General features: G+C 39.7%; 1 long non-coding RNA gene across 1 annotated transcript in view; it reads left to right on the top strand.

The window, feature by feature from the left end:
* Positions 1 to 1,282: 1,282 nt before the first annotated feature.
* LOC136793312 (uncharacterized) overlaps positions 1,283 to 15,229 on the top strand; it is a 115,777-nt gene continuing 101,830 nt past the window's right edge. The window contains exon 1 of the long non-coding RNA XR_010838446.1: positions 1,283 to 1,435. This is a non-coding gene — a long non-coding RNA (uncharacterized lncRNA). The remainder of the gene's footprint in view (positions 1,436 to 15,229) is intronic.

Here is a 15,229-nt window from a genome sequence, read left to right as displayed (position 1 = left end):
AAAAAGTGTATTAAACTACACTGAACAGAATATTTTAAATCAGATTTTAAGCAAACATAATAAAAGAAGGAAAATGCTAACTGGATTGCAATGGTCAATCTGTACAGATGGATCTAATTGCCCTAAATTTTTTTTTTTTTTTTTTTTTTTTGTGGTACGCGGGCCTCTCACCGCTGCGGCCTCTCCCGTTGCGGAGCACAGGCTCCGGACGTGCAGGCCCAGCCGCTCTGCCGCACGTGGGGTCTTCCCGGACCGGGGCATGAACCCGTGTCCCCTGCATCGGCAGGCTGATTCTCAACCACTGCACCACCAGGGAAGCCCTTGCCCTAAATTTTGAACTAACTAGATTAGGTTACATATAAAAAAGAGAGTAATGATGATAATTCCACCTGGGAGTTAGGATATTCTTCCACTTACTTAGTTAAACCTCCAGTGTGAAATCAAACCAAGAATCTATCCAGTGCATTGTCAATCTCAGGCACAGTCATATAGAAAAAGAGAGAGAGAGAAAAAAAATGCTGGGAGAGCAAGTGAGAGAGGAAAAAGTGTAAATCCTTTATCCTTTGTTGTGTTCAAAATGACCCAGAAGCTGTGTTCCAATTTGTTTGCATATTGCAGTGAGGTCCGATAGAGTTCTATTTAATAGGATTTCATCCATAATACATAGGGCTGGGGCGCTGTCCCAAATTAACGCAAGCGTAAAATGAATTTTTCTAAAATGAAAAAACTTATACTGGGATTTCAAGTATGATTTTGGAAAGTTTTGAGGGCCTGGACTACCCATTTCAGGTGGAAAAGTGAAACTTAAGAGACATTTCTCCCCGCAGTGTTGTAAAAACTTAGAGCCCAGGTAGAGAAGGCTTAACGAGCCAGGATGAGGAAGTCAGTACAGGTGGGGATTGTTAACATTCGGAACAGTGGGAAGAGGCCACAGGAAACAGTCCCCTTTGGGCCATCTGGACCAAGGTGAGGTACTAGGGAAACCCAAAGGGGGAGACATCTTTGGAAAAGAGATGCTAGTTGGAAACAATCCAAGCTGTCTTGTCTTGTGAGAACAGCTCTAAAATGGACACTACTAGGCCAATTTTACTTCTGAGATAAATGCTGCTGCTTTTTTTTTACGTGCTGCTCCAGGGCCATCTCTGTCCCGTAAAAGTCCCAGGGCCCTGCATTCCATTCTTCCTCCCTCAGGGTCGGCACGGCGACTTCCCAGCAGGCCCCATAACTTTCCCAGTAGGCCCCGCACCTTCCCGTCATGCCCTGCACCTTCCCGGCATTCCTTGCGTCTTCCCGGCATGCCCCGCTGCAGCAGACTCTCTCTCAGGAGCCTAAGAGCGTCTCTCCACGGCAGTCTCTGGGCAGGTCCGGCACAGACTGGAGTTTTCCTGCCGCTACGTCAGGAAAAGGGCTTGTGTGTGATAGCGACTTCTTCAAGGTAAGATTTCCACCCAGGCCCTTAATACTTGGAAAATATCCCTGACCTCCTCCCACAGGATTTCCTGTGACGGTCCCTGTCCCGAGAAGCCAAGGCCCCAAGGCTTACCCACCCGGGAACAAGCCGTATTTTCCACATTAAGTCATCTTCAGGTTAGACAGTCTAGGGAGAACACAGCTCCTCATTCTTTTGCACAGATCCTCAGCTGTATCCTGTCTGGGCTATTATTCATTATCTAATTGCTTTGTTTCCCAGTAACTCAAATTAAATTATATTCTAAAGGAACCGGGTTTTACTTTGTCTGGAGAAACAGGGAATGCAAAGGGAATGTGAGGAAGCTAGCCACGCACTTTCACTTATAGTGTTGAAGTGGATGCAGACTTTACCCAATGGTATTGTGAAGCTTATGGATGTCGGACATCAAGACACTGCTTTAGAGTTTATAGAGTAGTTTTACATGTTTATTAACCAGTTTGACCCTAGAAATAATCCTGTAGGTGGGTAGGTTAAATGTGATTATCTTACTCATTTCACAAATGAAGAAGCAATCTGTCAGAGATTGAGACTTGCTAAAGTCGCACATCTAGTAAGTGGTAGAACCGAGGACTGAAACCCAGGACTTCCCGCTTTATTACCCATGCTGAAATTCCTTAAAAAAAAAGAATCCATTATTCAGAGTGCTTCACTGGTGTTCATTTTGGTTAACATCAGTAAAAGACTACCCTACAATATCAAATATCTTTTTCTTTTTGAGGGTAGTCTGATTTAAAAAAAAAAAAAAGCAAACAACACACACACACACACATACACACACACACACACACACACACACACACACACACACACCCGCCAGATACATATACATCTCTTATCTCTGTCTGCCTATCTATGTATGTGATATGGCTCAAAAAGCACCTGGAAGGTCCTCTGGGGATTTGGAATGACCCTGATCACTTGTGGTTGATAATACAAGCATCACAGTAGTGATTCGCACATCTTAGGCTCAGTTCTGCCTGGTCCCCCGAACCCTTCAAGCTCAATCCCATGGATTTCCTAGGGTAGTTCAGCTTGACTTTGGAATACAGGGTGGAGAAAAGACAATACATACTACTCAGGACAGGTAGCGGGTGTGTCACGTGCCAGGAGATCTGGCATACTTGGTCTGGGTTAATGGGTTTTCCGTCACCCTGGGTTTGATCAGTGTTTTTTGATATTGTGCTTTTAACATCTAATAATGTTAGCAAAATATATTCTTGGAACATTACCTTAGATTATTTCTCCATTTTGAAGTAAAGGCTTAAGATACTTTTTCTGGAGCCTGAGAATTTATTTTATAATAGTACACAGATGTTTTCTGAGAGAACATGGTATTAAGGACTTTGACAATAATGAAGGGACCAGGGATGATGAGGAACGCTTTTTTTCTGCACTGTATATCCTTGTCTATATTTTAAAGATAAAGTGGTCTGATTGGAAAAAAGCTTGATGTAAGAAGTTAAAGTTGTAAAAAACAAACACCAAATACTGCTTTAAAGAAAAGAGTATCATTCTTAAGTACTTTTTGAATATTGAATGTGATTTAATCACACTAAAATAATTTAAGTATCCAGTTAAAGTTAGATTAATCAGGAAAATACATGGTTCCATCCCCAGGTATTTGGTTGAAGAATAAATGCTAAAATACAATGAAACAAACCTAAATTTATGATAGCAGACATAATATTATCTCTACTCCAAAATATATTTAGCTAATATAGATTCTACTCTTTTTTGTTTCTGAAGAAGGTCTTTTAGTAAAAATTACAGTCCTTACTGAAGAGCTCAAAAGTAATTGGTATATAAATACTTCAATTTTAAGCTTTCCTATTGTAGTTACCTCTTGGAGTACATAAAAGATCTTCATGAAGTGTGAAGCCTCATACCACATTTCTATTTAAGTCCTTTAGTTTCCTTGGAAATGCCACCCACTTAAAGCAATGTCTGATTGCTAAATCAACATTAAGATAGTTAGAATCCAAATGCGGTTTGTTTCTTTGCTGAATCTCTACTTTTTTTTAAAAAAAGTCTTTAAAATTAATTAATTAATGGCTGTGTTGGGTCTTTGTTGCTGCGTGCAGGCTTTCTCTAGTTGTGGTGAGCAGGGGCTACTCTTTGTTGTGGTGTGTGGGCTTCTCATTGCAGTGGTTTCTCTTGTTGCAGAGCACGGGCTCTAGGCACGCGGGCTTCAGTAGTTGTGTCTCACAGGCTCAATAGTCGTGGCTCGCAGGCTCTAGAGCGCAGGCTCAGTAGTTGTGGCGCACGGGCTTAGTTGCTCCGCGGTATGTGGGATCTTCCCGGACCAGGGCTCGAACCCGTGTCCCCTGCGTTGGCAGGTGGATTCTTAAACCACTGTGCCTCCAGGGAAGTCCTGAATCTTTACTTTTTATTACTTCTTGCATTCTATACACAGACAACTGTAGTCCCTAGTTATCCACAGTTTCATTTTCCATGGTTTCAGTTACCAGAAGTCAACCTCAGTCTGAACATATTAAATGGAAAATTTCAGAAATAAACAATTAATAAATTTTAAGTTGCTCAGTGTTCAGAGTGATGTGACGGCATCTCTTGCTATCCTTCTCTGTCCTGCCCAGACGTGAATCATCCCTTTGTCCAGTGTAATCCATTTGTTAGTTACTTAGTAGCTGTCTTGGTTATCAGATCGACTGTCAAGGTATCACAGTGCTTGTGTTATTAAGTAACCCTTATTTTACTTAATAATGACCCCAAAGCACGAAGAGTGGTGATGCTGGCAATTCTGATGTGTCTAAGAGAAGCCATAAAGAGCTTCCTTTAAATGAAAAGGTGAAAATTTTCGACTTAATAAGGAAAGAAAAGACATTGTATGCTGACGTTGCTAAGATCTGCAGTAAGAATGAATCTTGTATCCATGAAATTGTGAAGAAGGAAAAAGAAATTTGTGCTAGTTTTACAGGTGCACCTCAGACTGCAAAAGTTACAGCCACAGAGCACAATTAGTGCTTAGTTAAGATGGAAAAGGTAGGGCTTCCTTGGTGGCGCAGTGGTTGAGAGTCCACCTGCCGATGCAGGGGATACGGGTTCGTGCCCTGGTCTGGGAAGATCCCACATGCCGCAGAGCGGCTGGGCCCGTGAGCCATGGCCACTGAGCCTGCGCGTCCGGAGCCTGTGCTCCGCAACGGGAGAGGCTACAACAGTGAGAGGCCCGTGTACTGAAAAAAAAAAAAAAAAAAAAAGATGAAAAAGGTATTAAATTTGTACAATAGGTGTTTTCAGAGAGAGATCACATTCACGTAGCTTTTATTACAGAATATTGTTATAATTGTTCTATTTTATTATTAGTTATTGTTAATCTCTCATTCTGCCTAATTTATAAATTATACTTTATCATAGGTATGTATGATAGGAAAAAACATAGCATATATAGGGTTCTGTGGTTTCAGGCATCCACTGGGGGTCTTGGAACATATCCCCCTTGGATAAGGGAAAACTACTGTGCTTTGATATTTTAAAACTGCTAAATAACAGAAAAGGGGGATTTCTATAATGGGTTTTCTGCTCATTTTATAAGTATGAAAGCTACCTTGATAGTGTTTTTTGTTACAAACATTAAAATGTATGGAGCTAAAAACCACAACAACCACCCAAGACATCGTCTGTTACAGAATTTAAAATGTCAAGCCTGACAGTAACTTATTTTTTGTCCTCAGCAAGAAATATCAGAGGCTCGTTTCCACCCTGAGGACAGAATAAAGTTATTGTGTGACAGATGATTTTTTTAAACACCCTAGATCTGTGCTAAAATACTATGTTTAGGCCATACGCCTTAAGACTATCTTCTAAGTAAGGGATATCTTTGGGTACTGAAGAACGTGAGCTCTCTTGGATAAAGTCCAAGATGACTGTCCTTTTTTCAAAATCCACTTATAGAGTATATTGTTAAAGGTTAGTTTCAGATGTATTGTTATTGTCATAATCTGTCATTAAGTTTCTCTTAAATGTTAATGTATGGAGAGACCTTTTTCTGCTAGAGGAAGTATACAATATAGGAAAGACAATTGTAGGGAGAGAAATGACAGCCCTGATCAAGTAGTAAGAATAACAACATGGTAAGCTTTAGGGCTCCAGAGTCAGTGAGCAGGGTTCAAGTTCAAGCTCTACCAGATACTAGCTATTTAAGATTTCAGTGTACAATGGAGATGAAAACAGTACATACCTCATAGTGTTGTTGTATGGATTAAATAAATTAATACACGTAATGTGTTTGGCATGTAGTAAACAATCCATAAATATTGGCTATTATTACAGTCTGAGAATTTAAGTGACTTATTTAAATTGTTGCCTGTAGAGACAGAATGAGTGAGATATGAGCTAAAAATAGGGGCTGGATGGTTCTGTCTGAAGGTTTTTTCTAAAGTCTAAATCCATGTGGCCATACACCCATTCTCCTCATCACACTACCTGTGATGTAACCCCCTCCCTTGTCTAACCTATATACCCTCTAAGTGTTCTCTTATCCTAACGTTCATCTGGGCTTCTTGTTCCCTCTTCCAAACTCTCATTCCTCGCTTCCTTCTAAAATCCTCCCACTGTGCCTGTCAGGACACCCAGTGCACAAGGAATAAACTTTGCCACATCCTCAACCTCGTGTGAGTGTTACACTCTAGCTTAACCGAAAGCTGGTCCCGGGAAGCCTTTCAACAGCAAGCTGCTCACTGCCCCCAGCCCTCGGCGCCGACTCCAGACCACGCCTCCGCCGCCCTCCTTAGGCACCTCAGACCTCGCTGACGCTACCAGGACAGTGTCAGGGACAATAATAGTACTTAATTGGTGGTTGTAGGGATTATATGGGGACAGCGCATGCAAAATGCTTAGCACAGTGCCAAGAACATGTTAAATTCTAAGTAAATATTAGTTTTTATTCTTATGTCTGTTTGCCTCTCCCAACAGTGTCATCATCCAAAATAACGACAACTGTGAAGTCATACTTTCAGCCTCTCCCTGGCTAATATCTTCTATCTCTTCTAGTCCTTGGAGCCTCTGCTTTTCCCCCCCGAGCCTGTCGCTAGGCACCCGTTCCCACTTCGTCTCTGAGCTGGAGCACCACTTAGATTTTATTCTCCCACATGTTATTCATTTTCTTGTCAACAGTACAGACTCTCTTGCTTTGTTGTCTTTCACTGACGTCTGTCTGGCAGATTCCCAGACCTAGATGAGCCCAACTGTCCATCTTGTCATCGTCACCTGTGTTCCGGTGGCTGGGGAAAATCACACTACTGAGTAGATTTATATCACTATAAATTCAGTGTCACCAACCTCACCAATGCTCTTAACATTTTCTGTCCCTCCCCACTGTGTTCTCTTAGTCAGCTCTATATCCCATTCTCCACTGTGCTTATTTCAAACCTTTTTCAATGTCTTCAAAACACATACCCTCTCACTTACCTTCTTTCCCTGCCTCACTCTCAGTAAATAACCTTGCATCTTACTTCACAGTAAAAAGGGAAGAAAAAGGGAAGCTGATATTTAAAAGCTTACAAACCTATTGTTTCTTCATTTCCTCTGTCTCCCTGTGTTTCTGAGCTTTCTTTCACTGATCCATCAGTAATTCTCTGTCTGTCTTCTCTGTCTTTAACTTCTGCCTTGTTACTCTGCCCCCGTCAGCATCTAACAGTTTAACAGTGCTTGTACTACTCATCTAAAGGGAAAAAAAGAAAAGACCCCCTTCTTGACTCCACCTCTCCTTTCTCTTTGTCTTCTCTTTCTTTCCCCCTTCTTATCTAAACTTGTTGAAAGAGATCTTCATTCTCTGTTTCTATTCCCTCAAGTTCCACTCACCCCTTAATCCACTACAATATGGTTTTGAACCCCATCACTCTACTAGAACTGCTCTCACCAGAGTCATTGGCTCCATATGTTCCCAATTCAATAAAAATTCATAGTTTGCTTAACCTTTTGACTGCTTTTGAAACGACTGACCACTGCCTCCTCCTGGGATCCCTCTGTGTTCATGGCTTCCATTACCATTTCTCTTTGCTTCCTTTCTGTCATTCATTCTACTACTTCTTAGATTCTCTTGCCAGCACCTCGTTCTCTGTTCAGTCCTTAAATAAGGGTTTCTTGTTTATTGTCTGTCTTCCTTGCTACAGAGTAAGATGTCTTATCTCTGTGTTCAAAGCATTTAATATGTGTCTAACATATAGTAGGTGGTCCCCAAATATTTGTTGATTAGCTAGAAGAATGAATAAATATGGTTTTATTATTTTATTAGAAGTCTGGTTAAATTTGTGAATATAAGATATCCATACTTAATTAGAAGTGTAAAATGTATTCCAGTTCAAACATATCTGACTTTAATTTTTTTCACTGTTATGGGTCATCCAGATACCTTTTGTTAGACTGGGTAATAGAATGGTAGCTTTAAAAAGTTCCTCTTTTTAGAGGTACATATACCCTTATAGGAGACATGAGCTATTCATTTGTTCATTTATTAAATATTTATTGAGCACCTTCCAGTCATTGTTATAGGTTCTAGGGATACAGTGGTGAGCAAAACAAATAAGGTACCTCTTTTCATGTAGCTTCCATGAGAAGTGGAAACAAAAGACAGTCAGTAACCAAGTAGTCAGTAAACCAATAAGATAATTTCAGGCAGTGATAAAGAAAGTGATAATAAAAACAGTGTGATATGGCAGTGACTAGGACACAGCGGTGGGATTGAAGTTAAGTGTTAGGGAAAGACTTATTTTATCTATCAATAAAATGAAGGTAGTTTAACTGTTAAGAAAATACATTTCCCATTAAAGAGAGTATGTGCATATTATGTATATGTATATTTGCTTGTTCAATTTTAAAAGTAACCTTTCTTTTTATAGATACAGAAACCGAGGTTCAGGGAATTGAGTAAACCACTGAAGCCACATATAGCTGCTAAGTAGCAGACCTGGGATTCAGCTGCTGGCCCAATTAATCTGAAACCCGTGCTGTCTCCATCATATCATACTACCACCCAAAAAGAAGGCCTCTTGAGGAAAAGGGCTCCTTCTGTCACTGTTAGGTTTAAGCAATCTATTCTAATATTTTTTTGAGGATTTTTAAAAACCTGTACTCTATATCAGTAATAAAAATACACAATACATAATGTTCATATTTTTCGAGGCACTTTTATTTTCATTATCTCATTATCCTGTGACCACTACTAATTAAGATAAAGAAAACTTGTAGACCATTTGAGAGTTGAGAAAACTGAAATATGAAAGTTAAGTGATTTTGCCATGATTACACAGCTCTGTAATGGTGGATATAGACTAGATTCAGTTCTTGACTTTTAGTCTGGTATTTTTTCCAGTATGTCTATGAAAAACTTATTTTCTTTTTTAAGTACTGAATTTAAGAGTTTAAGTACTGAGTTTAAATCCAAATAAACCTGAGAATTAATTTTAATTTCTCAGGCAAAGTGCCAAACGTTTATTCATTAGTACTGGTAACTTCACTGTTAAGAAACGAAAAAGAAAAGAGAATAACAGAGACTAAGATAAGTGTTATATGTCTCATTAAATACTTGATTCTATCCTTTTTTTCTAATTTTATGCGAGTGAAAAAAGGACACCCAATTGCAAAGTCCCTGAGATGCTGTTCAAATTCACGTACTTGTGAAATACAAATATGTGTTAACTTAATTCTTTGCAGCCTATGAGAAAGTCATTTTTGCTTGTTGCATTATTCTTGATGACACATATGTTTTGTTTTATAATTATTGAGGAATTAATAAGGAAAATGGGAAAAAAAACTTTTTCATGTTTTTGCCGAAAGAAAATATATTCTTCTCTTTTCCAAAAGTCAGCTGGGTCTTATCAGCTTTGCAAAATGATGAATGAATGCCTTGTTCATTATTATTGCTTAGGTCATTCTTATTTATGCCAGTAATTCAAGGATTATGTTTTGATTGTTCTTGAGAGATGAAAACACTTTCTTGCTGATGAATAAACACTGCCACTTTTAAAATATTTGTATGCAGAATGTCTTTAAGGCCATTATGAAATGCTTTGCAAAAGCATTAGGAAGCTGTTTTTCGAAAGGCACTTTTTTTCCTACCTTTTCTTTCATGCTAAGCAGTCCAGTTGAAAGGCCTTTCAGAGTTGTTTAAGCAATACCAGTGTTTTAGTGTAATGAATAACTTTTTATAGAAGACAATCACACACAATTCAGCATGCCGGTATTTCTATTTCTGTGCACCACCAATGCAGGGATTCTGTGGTAGACTCTCATTCTTTGAGAAAGCTGAAGCGATCAAAACCCTGATTAACCTCTGATATTCACGTGGTGCTCTTGATCTTGAGGACTGCAGCAGTCACAAAGCGTTAATGGCAGCCATATGCTTAGGGTATTGTGGGTATGGGTGACCCAAATGTGAACTTGGGGGTGACTGATGCTAACTGCTATTTGTTTCACGTTTGGTGTGGAGATTACTGATGAAGAGTTTGAGTTGCTACTTGACAGAATCCCCCTTGATGAAGATGGAAATGTCAGATACCTCCAATTCATGGCCATGTTTGATTCGCAGTACTCTTCTTTCACATTTTCTCATTCCTTAGTAGTTTTCTATTCTTGATGTTTTTATTTTTATTATTTTTCTTTTTTATAAATTTATTTACTTATTTATTTATTTTTTGGCTTCTTTGGGTCTTCCTTGCTGCACGTGGGCTTTCTATAGTTACAGCGAGCGGGGTCTACTCTTCATTGCAGTGCGTGGGCTTCTCATTGTAGTGGCTTCTCTTTGTTGCGGAGCACAGGCTTTAGGCACTCAGGCTTCAGTAGTTGTGGCTTGCGGGCTCTAGAGCGCAGGCTCGGTAGTTGTGGCGCATGGGCTTAGTCCTTCCGCGGCATGTGGGATCTTCCCGGACCACGGCTCGAACCGGTGTTCCCTGCATTGGCAGACGGATTCTTAACCACTGCGCCACCAAGGAAGTCCCTATTCTTGATGTTTTTAATTCAGAAAATAGACCCCCAAAAGAAGTAAGGTTATTTAAAAATTCTGTTTATGGATTTGTATCTCATTTATTAATATTTTACAAGTGACAAAGATTTTCGAAATAGCAATAAAAAATTAGAATCTTTTAACATCGATTCATGGCAATTCATTTAAAAGTATTTAATACCTCATCATCTGAAAAACTGACATGAGAAGGGATAGTGTAACTGAGGTCACAAAGGGAGAGGAGTGTAAACTGCAGAGCTGGGAAGAGAATTGTTAACTGGCAAAAGTCAAGTCCTGGAGATGCCCCCTCACTTATCTCCCAGGTGCTGCCCATTTACAAGACTTCTTACTACTTCCTTCCAGTGGGGTCCAGGTTGGACAGTAGAGTACATGGCTATTGCCAATGATTGTGTTAAAAGCAGAGCAAGAATGCTTCCTAAAATATTCCCAATCTAAATTCTCTATCACTGAACCCAAGTTTTTACTGTTTTCTAAAATCTTTTATTTCACAGAGTAGTTCAGAGTTTAAGTATTAAAAATTCTTATAAGTATTGACCATTATTCCTCAAATACTGTAAGGGATATTGCAATCCCAGACATCTGCTGTTTTTTTGTCTGAGACTGCTGAAAGGTGGTCTCCTTCTTCCTAAAGGCAATTCTTTTCTCCAGGGCAATTTCAGGAAATAACTGTCTTCATGCCATACATCTCCTACATCATCTTTCAAATCACATAACTGTACTCCTTAACCATGAAGCCCACCCAGCATTTCCTGTTAGCTTTTTTTTTTTTTTTTTTTTTTGCGGTACGCAGGCCTCTCACTGTTGTGGCCTCTCCCGTTGCAGAGCACAGGCTCCGGACGCGCAGACTCAGTGGCCATGGCTCACGGGCCTAGCCGCTCTGCGGCATGTGGGATCCTCCTGGACCGGGGCACGAACCCATGTCCCACGCATCAGCAGGTGGACTCTCAACCACTGCACCACCAGGGAAGCCCTCTGTTAGCTTTTTGGTAGCAGAGTAGACCTGATTTGATTTGAAGGGTATGACAAGACACATCTCTCCAAACTTATTTTCCATCATTCCTTATCATAGGGTCTGAAGTTCTCACCTTAAGAGACCCAGTTCTTGGAGTCAGAAGGTACAGATCTGCAGAAGAAGCTGTTAAGATACTAATATCTCTGAGAGGGGTGATACTTTAATTTGTCAGTCTTTAATGTTTAGTTGAGCATTTTCCAAAGTGTATCAGAGGAACACTGGTTTCGTAGGATGGTCAAAGCTCTGACCCTTAAAAAGGTTCCCGTGGCCAAATAAGTTTGAGAAACTTATTAAATGAAGTTTCTAAAAATGAATTCATTTCCTGAAAGAAAACGAAGGCTTCACACAACCTTTAATATTGCTAGCATGTATCGTGAATCTCCAAGGGAGAAGAAACAGATCCTAAGACAAGTAGTTTTTGTCAGCGATGATCCCAGGAAATACTAGTAAGTTATCAGGGAAGTAAAGTGACAGGGAAGAGAAGAAAGCCAATGTAGGATTCATTAATGAGCAAGTTATTGGTTGGGCACCTGGGGCTCTCTCTTGCCAGCGATCTCTGGAAACTGTCTAGAACCGCCTCAGAGCTGTGCCAGCTGAGGACAAGAAAGCTGGAGTAGATCTCCATCAGCTCCCACCTGCCATTGGCTGAGAGCTACTCTCGGCAGCATAAATACCTGGCTCCGCACAGAGTCTGGCAGAACGTGCTCCCAGTCAGAGAGTGTCCTGAGGCCGAGTCCATAGGTGCTTGCAGTAGAACGCCCTCAGTGTAAAAGGGTACTGGGCGTGTTAAGGAGACACGGGTAGGCCTTATCTAAAGGTGTGGCATCTGCTACAGTGGGATTTAGTACACAGCATTTCCCAAACTTACTTGACCTTCTTTCATGGAGCATCTTAGAGGCTAGTTTTCCACAGAACATAATTTGGGAATGCTACCTTAGTTAGATAAGTTAATCCATTAAGTAGTCTTTCCTTTAGAAAGTCAAGATCAGGTGTCTGAGAAAATGAAGTGAAGGAAAGCAGAGAGTTTTTAAAAATATGGAGCCTTATAGAGAGAGACTCAAGCAGGGTGCTTCGGGGGCATTTCCTGAACACTCAGAGGCAGCAGTGTAAGGGCACTTAGGCTGAAGTGTCAATGCCAGAGGAATGGTGTGAGGTGGCGAAGGGGTGAAGTAGAGGGGTAATAATGGTACAGCTGATGTCAGCCTGGCCTTTTAAATTTGGGGTGGATAAGTTTTAATGACAGGAGACAGCTCTCTTAATTCTTTATATTCTTGATTAAAGATACCAAATAACAGACTGTAGCTTCATTATTGATATTAACAAATACTTCTACCAATCTTATGTTTGGCATTCCTTATCTCATTATTATTGCCATCTTGCATGTGAGAAAACAGATGTATAGAAAGATTAAGTGATTTTCCCAGATGACATAAAACAGTGAGTAGACACTGCCAGTTGAACCCAGGTCCATCTGACTTGAAAGTCCACAGGCTTTCTATTATTCCACAGCGTAACTCTGAATTACACAACAACGAGAGTAGTTCCATTTAACTAGTGTTTATAATTTGCCCCACGTCGTGCAGAGAGCTATACATGCGTTATTTCATTCAATGGTAGAGACTGTTCTTCTAAATTCTGCTTAAATTCACTGATTGATTGCTAACTATCTACCTCATCTGCCAGACAGGATGATCATATTTATTTCTTGATGTTGTCAGATAAGGGCCCCTGAACTGGGTTTCAGGAGACTTGGGGATAGGAGTTATAGTTTGAACTTTCATTTAATAACTCTGTGACGTTGGTCAGGTCATTAACGTTTCCTTGCTCTGGTTTTCTCATCTGTAAAATGAAAAATTTAGGTCAAAATATCTCCGAAGTCCTTTCTAGGTTTAAAGTTCTGCTTGAAGCAGTTTATGTATTTATTTTCTTCCCTACCATATTTATTCAAAAATTCCGTACATTTATGTATAAAATATACACACACATATATTTTAATTTTTAAAAAGATTTTATAGATAACCTTCATCTGTTCCCATGGAGTGGTCTGGGGAACCTGTCTCAAATCTCTCTTCCTCTTACAAAAAACACCTCCAAAACTACATTCAAATTTGGAAGAAAACAAGGATTGAAGCAGTTTATATTCTTATGAATATTAATGGAGATTTGAAGGGGTCATTTAATATACTTAAATGATGCTCTAGTAGAAACATGTTTTCCTGGCAAATACAAAGAATTAACAAAACATAACATTGAAATAAAAGTATTTTAGAATCACCAGATTAAAATCAATACAGTAAACATGTACTGAGTATTTTCTGTGTTTTCAGTCAGTCAAGCACTCCTGAATCGGGAAAACAAATATTTCTTTTAAAGAAATTATTTCTTTGCTAATTTTGTCACAAAACCTGCATAATTTTTTAATTTTTTTAATGTGTACATATGTGGAGGAAAGGAATGGAGCTGTCAGTAATTTAGGAGAACAAAGAACTGTAGAAAACAGGATATAGAACAGTTAACAGTGCTAAGAGGATTAAAAATATACAAATCCATATCACTTTAGATTATTCTTTTTAACTTATTTGTATGCCCCACCTTTTAGTGCCATAGTTTTTAAGGATATACAGAAATACTCAAACTTTGTAAAGAACCCAATTAAAATTAATATGTTTTGATCCAAATCGACTGGAAAAAAATGTGGCCAAAAAACTACCAAGTCCATGAAAAACAAAAGCTAGACTTTGTGATGTGCTCACACCAGTATAATTCCCAAGGAACCAGTGGAATTCTTTCTCTGGGTTTGTGACTTAGCTCATTCATTTTACAGGCAGCTGTCACGCTAAGGTACCATCTCCAAGGGCAGGATTCTCCTTCGAAAGTGTATATAAGGAGCTAGGGACCAGCTTAAGATCCCTTTGGAACATGGGACTATCCAGACTTTATAAAAGCCTCCATTGATTCTGGGAGACTTTGCATTTGCCATGTTGTCAGTCATCCAGACCTTGGCGGTTTGTAAGACAAAGTGCTTCCTTTTGGGTGACGAACCCTGTATTAGTTTCCTGGGGCTGCCATAACAAAGTACCACAGACTACGTGGCTTTAAGTAATAGAAATTTATTCTCTCATCATTCTGAAGGCTAGATTTCTGAAATCAAGGTGACAGCAAGGCTCTACTCTCTCTGAGACTCTAGGTAGAATCCTGCCTTGCCTCTTCCTGGCTTCTGGTGGTGACTGGCACTCCTTGACATTCCTTGTCTTGACACTGCATCACTCCAGTCTCTGCCTCTGTTGTCACATGGTATTCTCCCTGCATGTCTCTGTCTCTAGTTTTTCCTCTTATAAACCAGTCATATGGGATTAAAAGCCAACCCTATTCCAGTATGACCTCACCTTACCTAATTGTATCTCCAACTACCGTATTTCCAAATAAAGCCCCATTCTGAGGTACTAGGGGTAAGGACTTCAACATATCTTTTTGGCGATAATTCAACACATGACAAATCCTGTTACAGACCTAATGTGTTGGATGTCTTACAAATTTCTTTGGGGGAAAGGCACAAATAAGAGTTAGTTCCCATGTGTTCTGTGAGATAGCTACAACTATAGCTGACATTTAATGCCTGCTACTTGTCAGGCACTAAATATTAACTCATTTCATTCTTAAAACAGCCCTATGAAATATTTTATGTATAAGAAGCCTGGGGCATAGAAAGTCAGTTACCCATTGTCACCCAGTCAGCAGTGATGGAACCCAGCCTGGCTGATTCCTAATA

Source organism: Kogia breviceps, chromosome 20 (assembly GCF_026419965.1).
Source record: "Kogia breviceps isolate mKogBre1 chromosome 20, mKogBre1 haplotype 1, whole genome shotgun sequence".
NCBI classification, from domain to species: Eukaryota; Metazoa; Chordata; class Mammalia; order Artiodactyla; family Physeteridae; genus Kogia; species Kogia breviceps.
This window is presented reverse-complemented; position numbering and strand designations above follow the sequence as displayed.